The 16,257-nt window shown below is 43.2% G+C and overlaps 1 protein-coding gene across 11 annotated transcripts in view; it reads right to left on the bottom strand.

Annotated features, from left to right (window-relative positions):
• Positions 1 to 14,712, bottom strand: part of LOC100114473 (neuroligin 4) — a 237,576-nt gene extending 222,864 nt beyond the window's left edge. For 4 of the 11 annotated variants that reach the window (XM_031929371.2, XM_016986592.2, XM_031929372.1 and 1 more), the window contains exons 1-2: positions 14,205 to 14,697; positions 13,799 to 14,125 (exon numbers count right to left, since the gene is read on the bottom strand). The gene's annotated coding sequence lies outside the window, so the exon portion shown is untranslated. Of the gene's footprint in view, positions 1 to 13,798; positions 14,126 to 14,204 lie in introns of all 11 variants that reach the window. The other 7 variants (XM_016986595.3, XM_016986593.2, XM_031929368.1 and 4 more) reach the window with 7 other exon arrangements.
• Between the last annotated feature and the right edge of the window lie 1,545 nt (positions 14,713 to 16,257).

Raw genomic sequence — 16,257 nt, 5'->3', positions numbered from 1 at the left:
AACCACGCGGGCATCGTCCATTAAATTCTTCACTCCACAAAACTAAATGGCTACTCATGTGTACCATCAGCTTCCCCTGAAACACAAGTGAACCACTTACCGTCTCTCATGGGCACCTAGATGCCGAGAAAACACTCAAATTTTTTTTCCTGTTCCGGGCCTCATCCATTAATCAGCCGTAACCGGCTGGGGATGTGATTAGCGGCCCCGATTGATCCCAATTGCTTGGTCGTGCTCCACGCAGCCTACACAACTGCTGTCGTAACTATTGCACTGAGATGCTTGCCTTTGGATGTTTTTGTTTCAGCTAAATACGTTACTAACGGGGGGGGGGGGGGTGATTCGCAGCGGCTCGGTGTGATGACGGACCTGCAGGTTCAAACTTCTGCATATCTATCTCGACTTGTGTTCGCATGCCGAGTAGATTCTATCGATCTTCCCAGTACCTTCAACGCATTTTTTTCTCCATGTAGAGTTACGCACGACAACCTACAACGTCTTGAGCACGAAAAAGTGATGAAGAGGTTTTGGGATTAGTTGATAGGGATTGTGAAGGGGTGCTCGATTCTTTCTATGCTCATTTTGGCGAATAAGCTCGCGGATTGATGCGATATTTATTACTGAATAATAGAACTTAATAAATTTCCTGTTGGGTCATGCTGCCTACTGGGCCATTTCGATGTCCGATGTGGCGAGCGCAAAGATTAATATCTTTGAGGATAGCCGATTATTCGCTGTTCATTTAGCAACTGGCGCGTGGGTTTTCAGGGAAGGAAAGTGCCTTGCTATTTATAAACATTTTGATTGTTTTCGAAACATATTCAAGTTTGCTTAATCAAGCTTGATCAGTGAGAAATAAAAGCTTGCGTGTGAACAACAACACCTTTGAATTTTTCAAAAATTGGAATAAACTATATTTGCAAATATCACGGCGAGTCTTTCCTCTTTACAATGTCCTTCAAAAGTTTATTGAAAAAGGCTAATTATTCAACATAAAATGCTCAGTGTGTTGCAGTCCGCGTACGCATGTTCGCAACGTCGTGCACTCCGACTTCTGAATGGGCCAGAGAATCTCATCCGTTGTGAAACTTTATGCAGAAACTTTGATGAAATTTTGAAAGGCTTGGGTGTGCAATCTAATCAAAGCTACCAAAGGTGAATTTGTTTATCAATTTGGATCTCGATTCTGTTAACGCAGTATGTACGTCCTATGCGACAGAATGCAGGAGAGAAACTGCAGAGTAATTATATAATAAGTTTGATTGGATTTCATGAGTTGAGAGCACACGCTATACCATTGATATGAAAGCTTATTAATATTATTACAACGCTTTTATTAAGTCGACTCCATTTAAATTCAATCACGTTTACTTAACGCTGGCTTTTGATCAACGCTGCACATTTGCGACACTTAATTATTCAAAAACAGAAAAAATCTCGGCATAAAATTAAAAAATATCCAAGAACTCAGTTTTCCTTAATAAAAAAAACTCTTTCCCTGTAATAAGGCCATCTCGGGCATCTCGTATTTTGCTCTGCAAAAAAAGAAGACAGATGAAGAGGGAGGAAAAAAGAAACGACAAAAAACAATAAAAATAAAAAAAGGCAGTAGCAGTAGCAGCAGTCGCGCCGTCGTCGTCGCGGCTGCGGAAGGAACGTAAAAATGTCTTAGCGTCGCCTAAAATATATTTCCTTCGAGTGCACCGGCAGCGGAGCGAGGAAGCTCGGTTACGTGCATTTTCTATCTCGCCTCGGAATCTGCATTTCCGTAGGTCAAGAGTGAGAGCACAAGACGGAAGTAGGTAAAAGAGCGAGTAAGAGAGAGAGAGAGAGAGAGAGAGGGGGGGGGGCGGACTGGAGGTGAGGCAAGTTTTGATGAAATGCTCTCTCCGTGCGACTTTCCTTCCGGAGTGTATATACAGATATAGCTTATACAGCTACAGATATACAATCTCGCGGGCAACCGGCTTTCCTTAACTCGGCGAGTCCACTTCGGGGATTAAAATTAATTAAATTTTCATCGAGAGGGTCGGGAAAAAAGCGTGCCTTTTCGTGCGGATATAGCGCGGCTCGCTTCATTGTGCCGCTAATAGCCGAGGGACGCATGCAGCGGTGCTGTGCGGCACGAAGCGGAAAGCGGAAGAGAGGAGTTGAACGCGGGATTAAAGAGATCAGAAGAGACGCGGGTTTAATGATAAATTTCGCTGAGTGCCGCTGCTGTGCCGAGTATTTTTTGTGTCTAGCGTTTCGGATTATCGGATAAATTTATAGGGAAAGTGTAGCTTTAGATAGATGGATTATATTATCCGCGGAAAAGCTTTGATTTCAAAAATTAGTATAGTTTTAATGCGTTTATTGGAGTGAAGGATATACGCTTAGACACAAGTACCTGAAGTAACATTTTTTGATCCTTGGGAGAAAACGAGTCAACCGAAATGTCAACTAATTGTTGGACAATATTTCTGGTTAACGGTTACAAAAAGTATTAGCCATCCGTTGGTAAAAATTCAAAGTACAGTAACTTTAGGTTGCAAATTTTAATACTACTATAATCGACTTTTACTTTTACGTGATAATAACTTCAATTTGAAGAATACAAGTAAGCTTTTGACGTTTACGCAAATCATCTTCCTGGAAATAATGCTCAGGCCACTCGGAACTCTAGAAAATACGCCTAGGTGTCCGGAACAAAAAAAAATCTAGTCTGTGAAATAGTATGCTGTGTGACCTTCACCCAGGAAAAAAATTAAGTCCAGACAGAACCTTTCGCAGTTTTCAGTGCTTTACCTCAGACTTTAGTAAACAATGTCTAGGCACTACCAAACTTCAATTTCACCTGGCGTCGAACACCTGGACATTGTCCACGAGAGTCCTGGATAACGAGACTCATTTTCGAGCAGAATTTACAAATGTATAGACTGAAAATCCTGTTACAATGCCGCTACCATAAGCGGGTCTTGGGCGTTGTCGTCCAGATCGGACGGGTGGGTGCCTATCACCACTACACAGCGCGTCCTTAGGTTACGGATAGAGGAACAGCCCCTGAGAAAGAGGTTGGCTGCGAATAAATTGAATAAGCAGCCGCGGACAGCTGATAGGACCAGGTGTGGGTGTGGTGAGCCCACACTGTCGAACGCATTCATCTTGAAACACTACGCAAGCACCACAACAACAAAAACACTTCACATTATCTCTTATCTCTCAATCTATCTCTTTCATCACACATTACAAAAATGGGCAAAAATCCTGCTGCCGTGGAGGATGCGGGAGCGATGACAACTGCCCCGAAAGAGGATGTGTAGAATGATTCGTCACCTGGTCTTACGCGGTAACGATGCCAGCGAAGGCGCGCTGCCTTGCAGGGGGGCGTTAGGATGCGAGAATGAAACCGTAGTGTGTCTGACGACGAATTGACACTGTCCTCGTCAAAGTCGGAAAGCTCTCATACTTAGTTCTAGAGAGGTATGGGGGTTATCACCTCTAGAACGGTGGACTCACCTGCGATCGGAACAGGATCCGAAACGCGCGGGTTTAACATAACATCATGGCTCAAAAAAATCAAATCCGAACCATAAGGGACTTAAGGGTCGGAACTTGGAATGTTCGCAGTCTATACAGAGCAGGTGCATTTAAAGAACTCGTAAAGGAAGCTGATAGGTACAATCTAGATTTGATAGCAATACAGGAATCGCGGTGGCCAGATGGCGGAGTACTAGCATCGGGTAACTTCACGTACCTGTATGGGGCCGGGAGTGGGGGATCTCTAGGCACCGGATTTCTCGTAAGCAAAAGCATCATACACTCGGTTAAAAGTTTCAAATCCGTCAATGATAGGCTCTCGTATATCATTATCGAAGGGGAATGGTATATATATGTATTTATTAATGTACACTGTCCTACGGAGGACAAAGAAGAAGAAGCTAAGGATCTCTATTACGAAACTTTAGAGCAGGTAATCGACCAGTTCGCGTCTTACGACACAAGAATAGTATTATGCGATTTCAATGCTAAAATAGATAGGGAGGAAATGTTTAGGCCTACTATAGGTAAGGAAAGCCTGCACGAAGCCAGCAACGATAACGGTATTAGGTTCATAAATTTCGCGGCGGCAAAAGATCTTATAATCAAAACTACGTGTTTTAAGCACAAGAACATACACAAGGCAACGTGGATATCGCCGGACGGGGCCACACAGAACCAAATTGATCATTTTCTCATTGAAAAAAGACGACATACTAATGTTCTTGACGTAAGGGCTTACAGAGGGGCAGATAGCGACTGTAAGGGCTTACAGAGGGGCAGATAGCGACTCGGACCACTTCCTAGTAGTAGCCAAATTAAGAGCTAGACTAGTAGCGAATCAAAATAGTAAGCGAGCAAACAAGGTAGAAAGCTTCGATATTGAGAAACTACGAGATAGAACAGAGCGAATTAGGCACCAGATAGAAATTAATAACAGGTTTCAGGCACTTGAAGAAGCAAACACATCGCCGGAGGGGAATGACGAACCGAATAGCTTATGGGGGGACATCGAAAAAACGGTAAAAGAGGCCGCGAACAAAGTACTGGGTAAAAAGAAAAAGCCAAAGAGCAAACCATGGTTTGACGAAGAGTGCGAACTCTGGTTTGAAAGGCGCAAAAAGGCTAAATTAGATAGCTTACAAAATAGAAGCGATAGGACCGTAAAAGAGTATTCTAACGTTAGGAAACAGACGAGCGCGATCTACAAAAATAAGAAGCGGGAGTATCAAAAGAATCTTATTAGGAGAATAGAAACTAACAGTAAGGAAAATAACCCCCGCGAAATGTACAGAGGGATTAACGCCATCAGAAAGGGTTTTAGGAGTAGAGCGCAATTGATGAAGGACGAAAACGGGGACCTCGTAACAAATGACAACGAATTACTGTCGCTGTGGAAAAATTATTTCGATAAATTATTAAACGTGCACGAAAATAGCGAAGAATTAGGGGACGAAATTCACACTGCTGAACTCCACGTGAAGAAACCGAGCTACCAAGAAGTAGAGGCCGCGATTAAAAAACTAAAAAACAACAAAGCCGCGAGAAATGACTCTATACCAGCTGAGTTACTCAAATATGGGGGCGTCGAGCTCACTTTCAAAATCTATAAACTAGTATGTGCCATCTGGAAAAATGAAACAATATCCGAAAATTGGAAGGAATCTATCATTATACCGATTTTTAAAAAGGGGGATAAGACATACTGCAATAACTATAGGGGTATCTCACTTTTAGCAACGTGCTACAAAGTTCTGTCAAACGTAATACAAGCTAGACTCACTCCATTCGCGGAAGATATAGTTGGAGATTATCAGTGCGGATTTCGGCGCAACAGATCGACGAGCGATCAAATGTTTACCATAAGACAGTTGTTAGAGAAAAAGTGGGAATTTTGCGAAACCATACACCAACTATTTATAGATTTTAAAAAAGCGTACGACTCTATTAAGCTAAGCAAAATGTATCAAATTCTAGTACTTCTCGGTGTACCGAAAAAACTCGTGAGATTAATTCAACTATGTCTGAACGGAAGCACGGGAACGGTCCGAGTAGGCGGTAATGTATCAGAACCCTTCATGATACGCGATGGTTTAAAACAAGGGGATGGGCTCTCTACGGTGCTGTTCAACTTAACGTTAGAGTATGCCGTTAGAAAAATGCAGGTTAGCCAGCTGGGCGCAACGCTTAATGGAACAACGCAGATACTAGGCTACGCAGATGATTTGGATATACTGGGGGATTGTAGGGAAACGGTAGCAAGAAACGCGGAAATCCTCATAAAAGCGGTGGAGTATGCAGGGTTAGAAGTGAGTGAATCAAAAACAAAGTACATGATTGTGGATAAGCTAGGCATCTGCAGAGGGGAGGAAGATCTCAGAGTTGGGAATTTTACTTTTGAAAAGGTTAGCAAATTTAGGTATCTGGGTACGACCATAAATGATAGAAACGAGATTAATGTCGAAATAAATAAGAGACTCCATTCGGGTAATGCTTGCTTCTACGCCGTGAGTAATTTACTTAAGTCGAGGCTGTTGTCTAAAAACGTTAAAATAAGAATATACAGGACAATAATACTGCCGGTGGTTCTGTACGGGTGCGAAACGTGGCTCTCACTAAGCAGGCGGACAACCGTTTTAGGGTATTTGAAAATAAAGTCTTGCGAAAAATATACGGGCCGAAGAAAGATGAGGAAACCGGGGAATGGTGGAGACTACACAATGATGAGTTACACAATCTGTACGCGTCACCAAATATTAACAGAATAATAAAATCGCGCAGATTGGGATCGGCAGGGCACGTAGTAAGAATGGGTGACGACCGTACGGCAGCGCGTGTCATGAAGGGCAGGCCGATGGTAGCGCGACCACTAGGTAGACCTAGACGTAGATGGGAGGACAACGTAAAAGCGGATCTAGTAGAAATAGGACGGGTGGGTGTCGATCGGAGAGGTGCATCTTGGGTGGGGTTCACACAAGATAGAGATAGGGCAGTGTGGAAGGCTTGCGTAGATGAGGCGATGAACTTTCGAGTTTCAAATGCCACTTAAAAAAAAATAGACTGTAAATCACAAAGCGCACTACCTAGACCTGATTATGTCCTCCCCTGAGCACTTGGACATGGTCGACGCGAAAAACTCGAGTGACTCATGCTCATGTTCGAGAATAATTAATTACACATGCATTGATTTTTCCTGCATCAAACGATATCATGCTTAATTTCTAAAATTTTATAAAAAAAAAACCTTAGAATTAGTAATTCATTATTATTGATAATTTATTATGGGAGGTTAAGTTTTCTACCAGGACTGTTACATAAAACAAAAAATACAGATTTAGTTTAATTTACTTTCAAGCATTTGCGCAAACGGGGTGGGGAGAAATGTACCGAAAGCTTATTTTGCAGATAAATAAAAATACCTAAGAAACAAATCCCATTAAATAAAGTTGCCGAAAGTTAAAATTGCCGAAAAAAAGTCACGTGGGGTAAAAATGCCGAAATTTAAGATTTGTTCAAAATGATAAAAATTTTGTTCATTTACCGATCAACATATATGATTCGGCATTTTATTTATCGGCATTTTTACCCGTCGTGAATAATTTTTCGGCACTTTTGAAAATCGAATATTCTGACCGTTGGCATTTCCATCTTTCGGTGAATTATCTTTCGTTGCAATGATCCCCACCCGAGAATTTGTTTTCTGAAATTAAAATTTTTATCAAAAATCAGTCGTTTGACAAAAAGTGACTTCCAAAAACTACTGATGATTAAAAAGTTTATGAAAACTTGTGTAAATTACTCTATTTACATTGTAACGGGATTTTTGAGAACTAAATCGCGCAAAAGTAAAGCGAAGAGGAGGATTCAACCCCCTACGGCCCTGAGATCCGAGGCGTGTGCACTTTAACTAAAATAGCTTTTTCCAATCGAAAACTTTCCATTTTTATAAGAAGCTGCATCGAAATCACGTTTGTTTATACGTTTCCACGTTAGTCGTACATCAACTCCTGAAAACTCTACCAACGCATTAGTGTTTGAATGGATTTTACGCTCATATTCCTCCTATATCCCCTCTATAACAACGCACGAGCGCATGCACAGCAATATAAAACAACGGGATGAAGAAAAGCTGCAGTGCCATAATGTGAATAACGCGAGCTCGCCCGCGCGCGCATGCGGTACTGCACTATTAAAATGTAAATTTCGCATTAACAACATAGAGAGGCTAACGCCTTTATTATTTTTCGCATTAGCATAGCGCTTTAAAATCATAATGCGCTTTAATCGGTCCTGGCCATGGAAGACTTATATTCATCTGTTTTGGCTTAGCGCGATGCAAAAGCCCGGGCATCCCGGAAACGATATTCGATTGCCCGCCCAGAGCTCATTTTATTTCAAATTGATGCTGCAATTTGAGTTTTACTGAACGCCCGGCCGGCGCGAGCCCGAAATGAGATCCATAACTGAATTTATATATAACGTCGAAGAGTAAAATAACACAATGGGACTCGCTCGAGCGATTATGTAATCATATAAAAAGGAATGACCGTTGAATTTTGCATCCGTATCTGTATATAGCTACCTAAGTCCTATATATATATATATATATATATATGTATGTATGTATATTCACGTGACATCAATTTTGTGCCGAATGATCCACAGCTCGAAGCTCCGAGATGCAAAGAGTTTCCGGCGCGGGCTAAATGGAGCAATTACTCTGCGAGAGTCAGTACAAAAAATCCTGAGGCTTTCGAATATTAATACGAAATTTAATTTACGCACTCGCATAATAAAGTTTCGAGTGCTTTTTTGAGTTTTTGCCTAGTATGTAAAGAATTAGTATATTGTGTACCAAGGTCGTAAAGTGGGCTCTTTTAGTCCAAGTGTGGAGTTTGCAGTTAGAGTCAAGGCGAGTTAGCCCGAGCCGAAGGCGTGGGCGTTTACGAGCCGCAGACGAGTATTCTGTCTGATCGGAGACTCAACACACGCCCTGCATGAGGCCAAATAGTACAGTCGTGCGGCTTATTAGCGGACTGAGCCACGGATACGTTCTTCCACACGAGATCAACGAAGTTCGCCATATGCTTAAAGTAATAAAATTATTCAGTTTACGTCTAAATACTAATAATTTGTTATGTTGCATCTAAAAAACTAATTAAATTATTGATACTTTCATGAAATATATTTCTCTCCCATCAAAAATAGATAATTATTGGCAAGTTTTGAGTACATGAACAGTTTTATCTATTTTAAGTATACCCAGTTCTTAAATTATTGCATAGAAAAAATGTAGTACTTTTGCAGTTACAGCATCAGGAGCATTTATCGATTGGCCGGAAACCGGTGTATAGTAGTACTCTTTCACTCGGCTGACTTAATTATCTCGCTAGCTCGGACCGATTAAGTAAATAAATTATTTCAGCCGGCGAAAAAGGAGCAGCGAAGCGGAAGAGTCCTGATGCAGTAGTAGTACTAGCCGGCATATAACCCATTTGCCATTTTTAGAGCAGCGAAAAGTTGGGGCTGCTACTGCTGCTTGGTTCAAAGGAGCAGCAGAGCCAGTAGCGGCCGAAAATATAAAGAGCAGCCGGGCGACGAGAACAAAAGGCCCGCGTACGGCAACGATATATGCCGTTACAGGAACTTCTGATGCACGAGGGTCGCGATATGCATGCAGATAGATGCTGGCAGGCCGGCCTTATAGCTGGCGCGCGTCATAATGGGGCCGCCTGATAGCTTTCTCAAACTCGCCGGCCGGCGCGCGAGAGAGACCTAATGATTTAAAAGTGTGCGGAGAGCCGAGGAGGCAAAACTTTTGCAATTACTTAACTCGTCGGGATAGCATTAATTAGGTGCACTTTTAAAATACGACCGGAGACAGACTTGGCTCTCGAGCGAGGAAAAGAGGAAGAAGAAGAAGCAGCAGAGGGAGAAGGAAAGATGGAAAAAGCTAATTCGCTTTGGCCCATTAATAACGCAATGATGAGCGATAGAGCTGGGAAGAGGCGAGCGTGGCGTGTGCGTATCTCCGAGTTTGATGCCGCTTTTTGCTCCTCCGGAAACTCGATATTTTACGGTGGAAAAATCTTGACTCCTGCTGACGTAAACATATAGGGTTTCGGTACTGCACTAAACAGTATCTTTATGCAGACGCTGCGATGTCGTTATTTAGGTATCGGGCGAAGAAAATTTGAGAACTCTGCCCCCGGCGTGCTCGCGCGTATCGTTGAACACATTTTTTGCTCTCGTCATCACGCGTATCGCGCGCGAAATCAAGCGAAGAAGAAAGCTGGGAAATACTTAGACTGCTGATAAACAGCCGGTGCTTCGGGTTTACTCGCGCTCGTTTGTCCTCGCAGCTGAAGTTTACATCGGGATTATGCGATACAAATAAGCCGCAGACGCTATTGTTTAATGAAGACGCATAGGCGCGTACACGGGGGGCCAATGCGTGTATAGCACGCGAGCGGGGCAAACTGTTGCTGAATTTACGCGGCTCTGCGCTAATTAGATCATACACAGGAGGGATGTTCAGAAATTCCTCGACTAATTTCTTCGTCTTGCTCCACTAGCAGCGTTGCAACCAACTCGATTTTAACAGCGAATCTGTGAATGGTGGACTCAACTGCGAGGTGGCTCCGAAACCGATTACGTTCTGCTCTTCTCAGAGTTAGCGTGAAGCGTTATTAAGGGGATGTCGTCCCAAAAATCACTGTTTTTCTATTACATAAAACTTTTTGAATAAAGTTGCTGTACAAGTTAAGAAGTACTACATGTTTTGTAACAACTTCGTATGCAAGGTCTAATTTAATTCTAATATTAAGTTCATGCGACAATTCGCGACACCCTGGCACGAAAGAATGTTGTCGTCTCTTTTGTGGTCAGTCGCCTCGTTCACAGAGAGAAATAGTGTCTCTGGAGCCGTTGAGATCGAAAGAATACACTGAAAAAAAAACACAGCCATTTTAACTGAACTCGCACCAGTAATCTGTCATTGTACGAAGACTCGCCAAGATTACCGTAGAGTTCAGCAGTTTTAAAGAATCAGTACGGTCGTTTTTGCTGGTGTCCCGCGTAAGCGACCAATTTTACGAGTCGCGACTCGCCGAAACTACCAGTGGCACACCGTTGTTATTACGGCACAGTCGTTACAGAGGCAGAACGGTTAAAACTACCGGACTTTACAGCAGAAACGACTGTGTTTTTTTTCAGTGTACAGAATTCTTGTCGATATTTGGCGGAACTGGCCCGAGAGTTGTCGCGACAATAAAAATAGAACCGTAGCGCATAACCTCCTGTTGGGCCACGGTGCCCCGGCGCGGAATAAACGTGTTATTTCGTGGTCGGCCGTCTCGAGCGCGAAGAACGACTTTGATCTTAATTTCAAAGAATGTTCGGATCAAGCTCTGAATTAACGATTTGGTGCGTGGGTTGCCGAGGAGTGACATTTTTAGCGTTGCTAAAACGAAACGAAAGTTTCTTTGTTTTTCGGCGCTGGGGACGAAGGCTTGGACGCGTTTGATTGGGAGTAGCGCGAGAACTTACACACGGAGCGGATCTATTTTGATCGGATCAATAAAATCTTTATCAAAATATAAATCGCGACGAGTCTTCCTTTACATTTGCAAATGAAAAACCGAGTCTGTAGCGCCGTAGTGTTAAGTTTAATGAACCGTTCTACCGAAAGAAAATTTCGATCGGACTTAGAAGTTTGAAAATACAAAATACTCCGTGGCGGATTTGCGAAGCTTTTGGGACGACATCCCCTTAAGAAAACAATTAATACATTATGTACCAAAAGCACGAAATGGACTTTTTTTAGACTTGATAAAGTTTTCAGTACGAGTCAAAGCGAGCAGCTAACACAAGTCAGAAATGAGAACCGCAATCACACGCGGTCAAACAGCCTCTCAGCTCTTTGTGCACACAATATGTTTTGTAACGCATGTACATGTATTTTCGCACGTTTATGATGGACAAGCTCATCAAAATTTTGTAATTCTTAAAACTTTCAAATCTTTTCAATCTAAAACTTGAAAAAGGTTGCTTTAGTCCCGCTAATAGGTCAAAAAACAACGAAAATCGTGCATGCATTACACAAATTCTTTGCATTTCAATTTAAACTTTGATGACCATCAACGTTAATTTAAACTGGCTCACAGTGATCAATAGATTCGCCTCCATTTAATGTCGTCAGCGAGTCATAGAATCTACACACTACTGAAATAGTACATAATGCAACAAGGGCCTAAATTCATAGATTATAGCGAAACGAGGGCCGTAATCACCCGGAGAATAATTGACACTCGTTCCGTATACGTATAGAGCTTTATTCACACGATTCAACTGCGCAGCTAATTTGTTGACTTAAAAAATAGCAGCTTTTCAAAATGTTAAGAAAAAAAACGGCGAAATCCTTTGTGCGTTACAAAAAGAAATTCTAACCACCACTGCAACGTTATCGCAAACAGCTGCATCGTACTAAACCTGAAGTCGCGAAACGAAAGCAAAAACTTTTGAAATCCAGATATGAAAATGTTAATAATTCGCAGGCGAGAGTAAACGAAATTCCGGCTGACAAAGTCCAGTGCATGCCGCGTTCAATTAACAATCCATGACACGTTCCAGCGAAGCGTAACAGTCGAAAAAATATTATTTAGGGCAGAAAAAGTTCCCGCATGTACAACGTGAGGAGCACGTCCGAAAAAGTGCAACAACAGCGGCCCCGAATTAAAGAGCTTTTGACGTGTCGGATAATGAAGGGAGTCTATAGAGCAGCGCGAGAGGATGAAAGGTAAACAATGGGGTGCTAGAGTCGAGACGAAAAGCTCGTGTATTTCGTCGCACGCGCGCGCGCGCTCAGCCTGCAGACCCCGCCGCCGCCACGGGGAATCAAAATAAAATGGGCGCGAAAACCGTTGCGATAAAATCGCGCACCCGCATATAAGAATAAACGGTTCTCGTCCCCTACGTATACGATTCTCTCTGAGAATGGTTGGGGAAAAATGTTGCTTGGCTCCGCTAACGTTTATAGTCGCGCCCGCGGAAAAAATATTCATCGCGACGAGATTAATTTAAAAGCGGGTGCAGTCGGGTGTACTATAAAGAATTAACCAGCGCTTTGACACGATTGTTATTGTTGGCTAACGAATTCGCTGTTGCATTACTCTCGTAGCTTTTAATCTTAACGAATTGGTGATTCGGATTTTACAACGCGCACGGCACTGTAAAAACTTTCATTCCTTGTCTCGAAGTTTAAACATAATTCTAATTCACACTTTATACCGGCAAACTTTAACGCGCCATGCCAGGTTTTAATGTTTTTCTCCAATTAAACTTTATACAGATTTGTATTGTCGGCAGTAGGGCGTAAAAAAGGTAACGTCCCCCTAAACCCCGTAAAGGGCCGACAGAAAAAATAAAGACGGCGCGTGAGCACTAAACCCTTAACGGCCCAGTCGTCCCTCTTTTTACTCCCCTCTCCCTCCCTCTCTCCCTCTCGTCGCAATTAATTATTCAAATCATCTTCGCGACATCAAATCTCATCCGGCGTATCTGCATATCAAGCGACGGTGGCAGCGCGGCGATCTGCTTTTTCATTGAGCGCGACACGCCGAAATTAGATTTCGCATTACAAACGCCTAAAGTTACGCGGGCGTGCAAAACTTGCTCAATTAAATGGCGCGGCCGCCGAAAGTTACGAGCGATTATCGGCGCGCAAAACACAACAACAGGTGAGCCATGCAGCCGGTCGCCCTCGCGCGATATTTAGTCCGCGTCCATCGACCGCAGGAAAGTTTCGTCGAGCTGCTAAGCCCACTTAACTCCGCCGGCGGCTAGATTATCGGAACGGCCGCCGCGTAATTTTGCCGTCATTCTTATCGTCGCACCGGGGGGCCGGGGGATTAGCGACAAAGTTGCGGCGAGCGTTCTGATCGGGCCGCTAATTCGGCCCTACTTTCATACGTATGTACGTACGCGCGAACGTGGAAAAACAGAGGCGCCGCGGGCTCTGCGAACTCATGAATAAAACATGCCTACTCGCGCTGGAAGATTTCGGTAAATAAAATTCGAGGAGACGCGAGGCGACGCGAGGAAGCGCGACGACGGCATCTCGTTTAAATATTCATGCGTATAAGCGTATCTATCTCGCGACATTTTCGCGCGCTTGAATTTCCAGGCGGGAAAAAAATCTTACGGGGGCCAACTCGATGCATGGAAAGTTGAATCGGCGCGCGCAAGGATTTCGGGATTTCTCGGATAAAAAGCGACTCACCTGACGGCTGCAGCCCGCGGATTTCGCCGGATCGAAGCCGGGAACCCGTCGCCGCGACTCCGCATCTCTCGATCCAGCTTGCAGGATTTCGATGCGCGCTTCTTCGAACTTGGCAATACGTGTATTGTGTCCACGGCTGCACAGCACACACCACCTCTATATCCCGGCCGTTAGCCGCTTCGGCTCCTCTTCCATCGGCACAATGCAAGCTTGAAAATCACAAATTTTTATTCATCCCTGACCGGTCAATCGCGCGATTGCTGTTTGGCGCGCTGCACTGATGCTCTTTGCATGTTCGCACTCCTCCCCCTCTACCTCTCGGTCCCTCTATAGAAAACAAATACGAAACGGTGTAGGACTGAGGAAGAAGAAACAACTGCAGGAAACTGGTGCTTAGTGTACGCACGTGACGGAAAGTTTTGCGGCGGAGAAAAAGAGAAGAAGAAAACTCGGACGTGTGACAGCTCGGGGCAATGTGGGATCGATTAACCGAGGGGAGAGGGGAAAACGGATGCAAAAACAGCAGCGAGAGCTGGGAGGGAAGGACGCCGACTCGCCGGCCGGGCCGAGTGTAACACTCGTATTGTATACTGTCCCGACCGCGGACTGCGAAGGCTCGTGGAGAAGCGTATCGCTCGAGCTTGTGTTCCCAAGAGAGTAGCAGAGCTACAGGTCAAGCCAAACTTCCCGGCTTTCGCTGCTGCTGATGGTCACGGATGGAGGATGGAGGGGGAGGCCGAAGAGCACGAGATTCGCAGGGTCGATTGCCGATAACACACAACGGCGGCACACTTCGAGCTGTACCTCTCCCGCACTAAACTGTGGGGACGTCGCGAGGGAGCACTGCGACTACGACCAAGACGACGAAGCACACGTCACGGCGAAGCACGCGGGACGGACTACGGCGGCGGAATGACGGCGGAGGCAGTCGCGCCGATGCGCGCGCCCCGGAGGCTGCGCGCGCGCGCGGCGCCGCCGCACCGGCGAGGCCGGGTTACCCTCGCGTGTCGCGCTCGCGCCTCTCATACTTGCGACTGACTCGACGTTGGTGCATAATTATACGGAGCGGACAGGCCTGATTCTTTTACTTATATACATTTTTATATTTTTAATTAAATGTTTAAAATTATTTCCTCTTTGCCTATATAATTGACTCGACTCGAGCTCATTTTCGGCGGACAACTTGACTTGTCGCACACTGTTCTTATAAGAACTGATGCCAACGATACTAGACTAGTCTATATAATAGGTAGTTTGCAGTAAGAATGGGCAAGACGAGCTCGGGATGAATCATTATACTTATCTCAAATATTTTCGGCAAAATGAGGCAGAGTCCCACCTAGCTCGAGAGATTCTCATAGAATTTTAGAAATCTCAAAAATATTGATTGATTCACTCTTGAAAATGCGGTGGACTTTGTTGTGAAGCAACTAATGATTTAATTGATGATTGGTCACCTGGTACAAGAATTTACAACAAACGCTTTAAACTGTTAGTGCTCAGCATTAGGCGGCCACATTTAAAATCTTTCTGTAAAAATATAATTGATGACATGATAAGGAGTTTGCGAAGCCCACTAAGACTTCCTAGTATAGTTGAAATAAAGCGAAACAAGTATAATTTAAAAATATATTTTCATAGTATATTGTGTATCTCGAGTGTGGATTAGGATTTTTCAGATCAAGTGTGAGGCTTGCAGTACGAGTCGAGCCGAACTATAGCCCGAGTAAAGGAGAGCAACCACACAAAGGTCAAAAAGACCGCTTAGCCCTCAGTACGCACACAATAGTTTTTGTAAAGATGACTTTTTTTTAATGCAGCAGCCCATAGTATTTAGCTCTATGCATGGTATGTTTATATTTATTTATTTATTTACTTATTTTATTATGAAAGTGAAAATGTTTCAATCATTTTTTCGATTTGAATTCATTTTCTAATTCAATTTTGCCTGGTTTTTCCAGGCCAACCAAAAAAAAGCCACTTTTAAGGCCTCTTATTAGGTCTAAAAACGAGGAAATTGTTTGTTTATTACAAAAAATTTGTTGTAAAGATATAAAGGATCCAAAAGTTGTCAGTTCAGAGAATTATAGTCTCACTGAAAAAGGATATTCTGAAAAATTTTCTAATCCAGAAAGGTAAGTACTTGTTGTAAATTATGATTCTTTGACTTCGGCGACAAAGCATCAATAGGCAGCCACGTTTCGGCTTATCAAAATCAAGTGTTGAAGTAAATTACTGCTCGTCGAAGATATTCACATATAATTTTATAAAGTTTTTGTCTTTTTTCGTTTGATGGATAAATTTATTTCTAATCAATTAAGATCCTCTCCCTTTACTTTACTTTCTAAATAATAACAGTGCACTAATTTATGAAGTTGTAATGATTGGGATATAACATATGTATAAAAATATAACTATAAATCCAAAAATGTGAACTCAATTTTTGCTTTTATATTTCA

The sequence above is a fragment of the Nasonia vitripennis genome, chromosome 4 (genome assembly GCF_009193385.2).
Source record: "Nasonia vitripennis strain AsymCx chromosome 4, Nvit_psr_1.1, whole genome shotgun sequence".
Taxonomy (NCBI): domain Eukaryota; kingdom Metazoa; phylum Arthropoda; class Insecta; order Hymenoptera; family Pteromalidae; genus Nasonia; species Nasonia vitripennis.
Note: the sequence above shows the minus strand (reverse complement) of the source record. Positions and strands in the feature narration are given on the sequence as shown.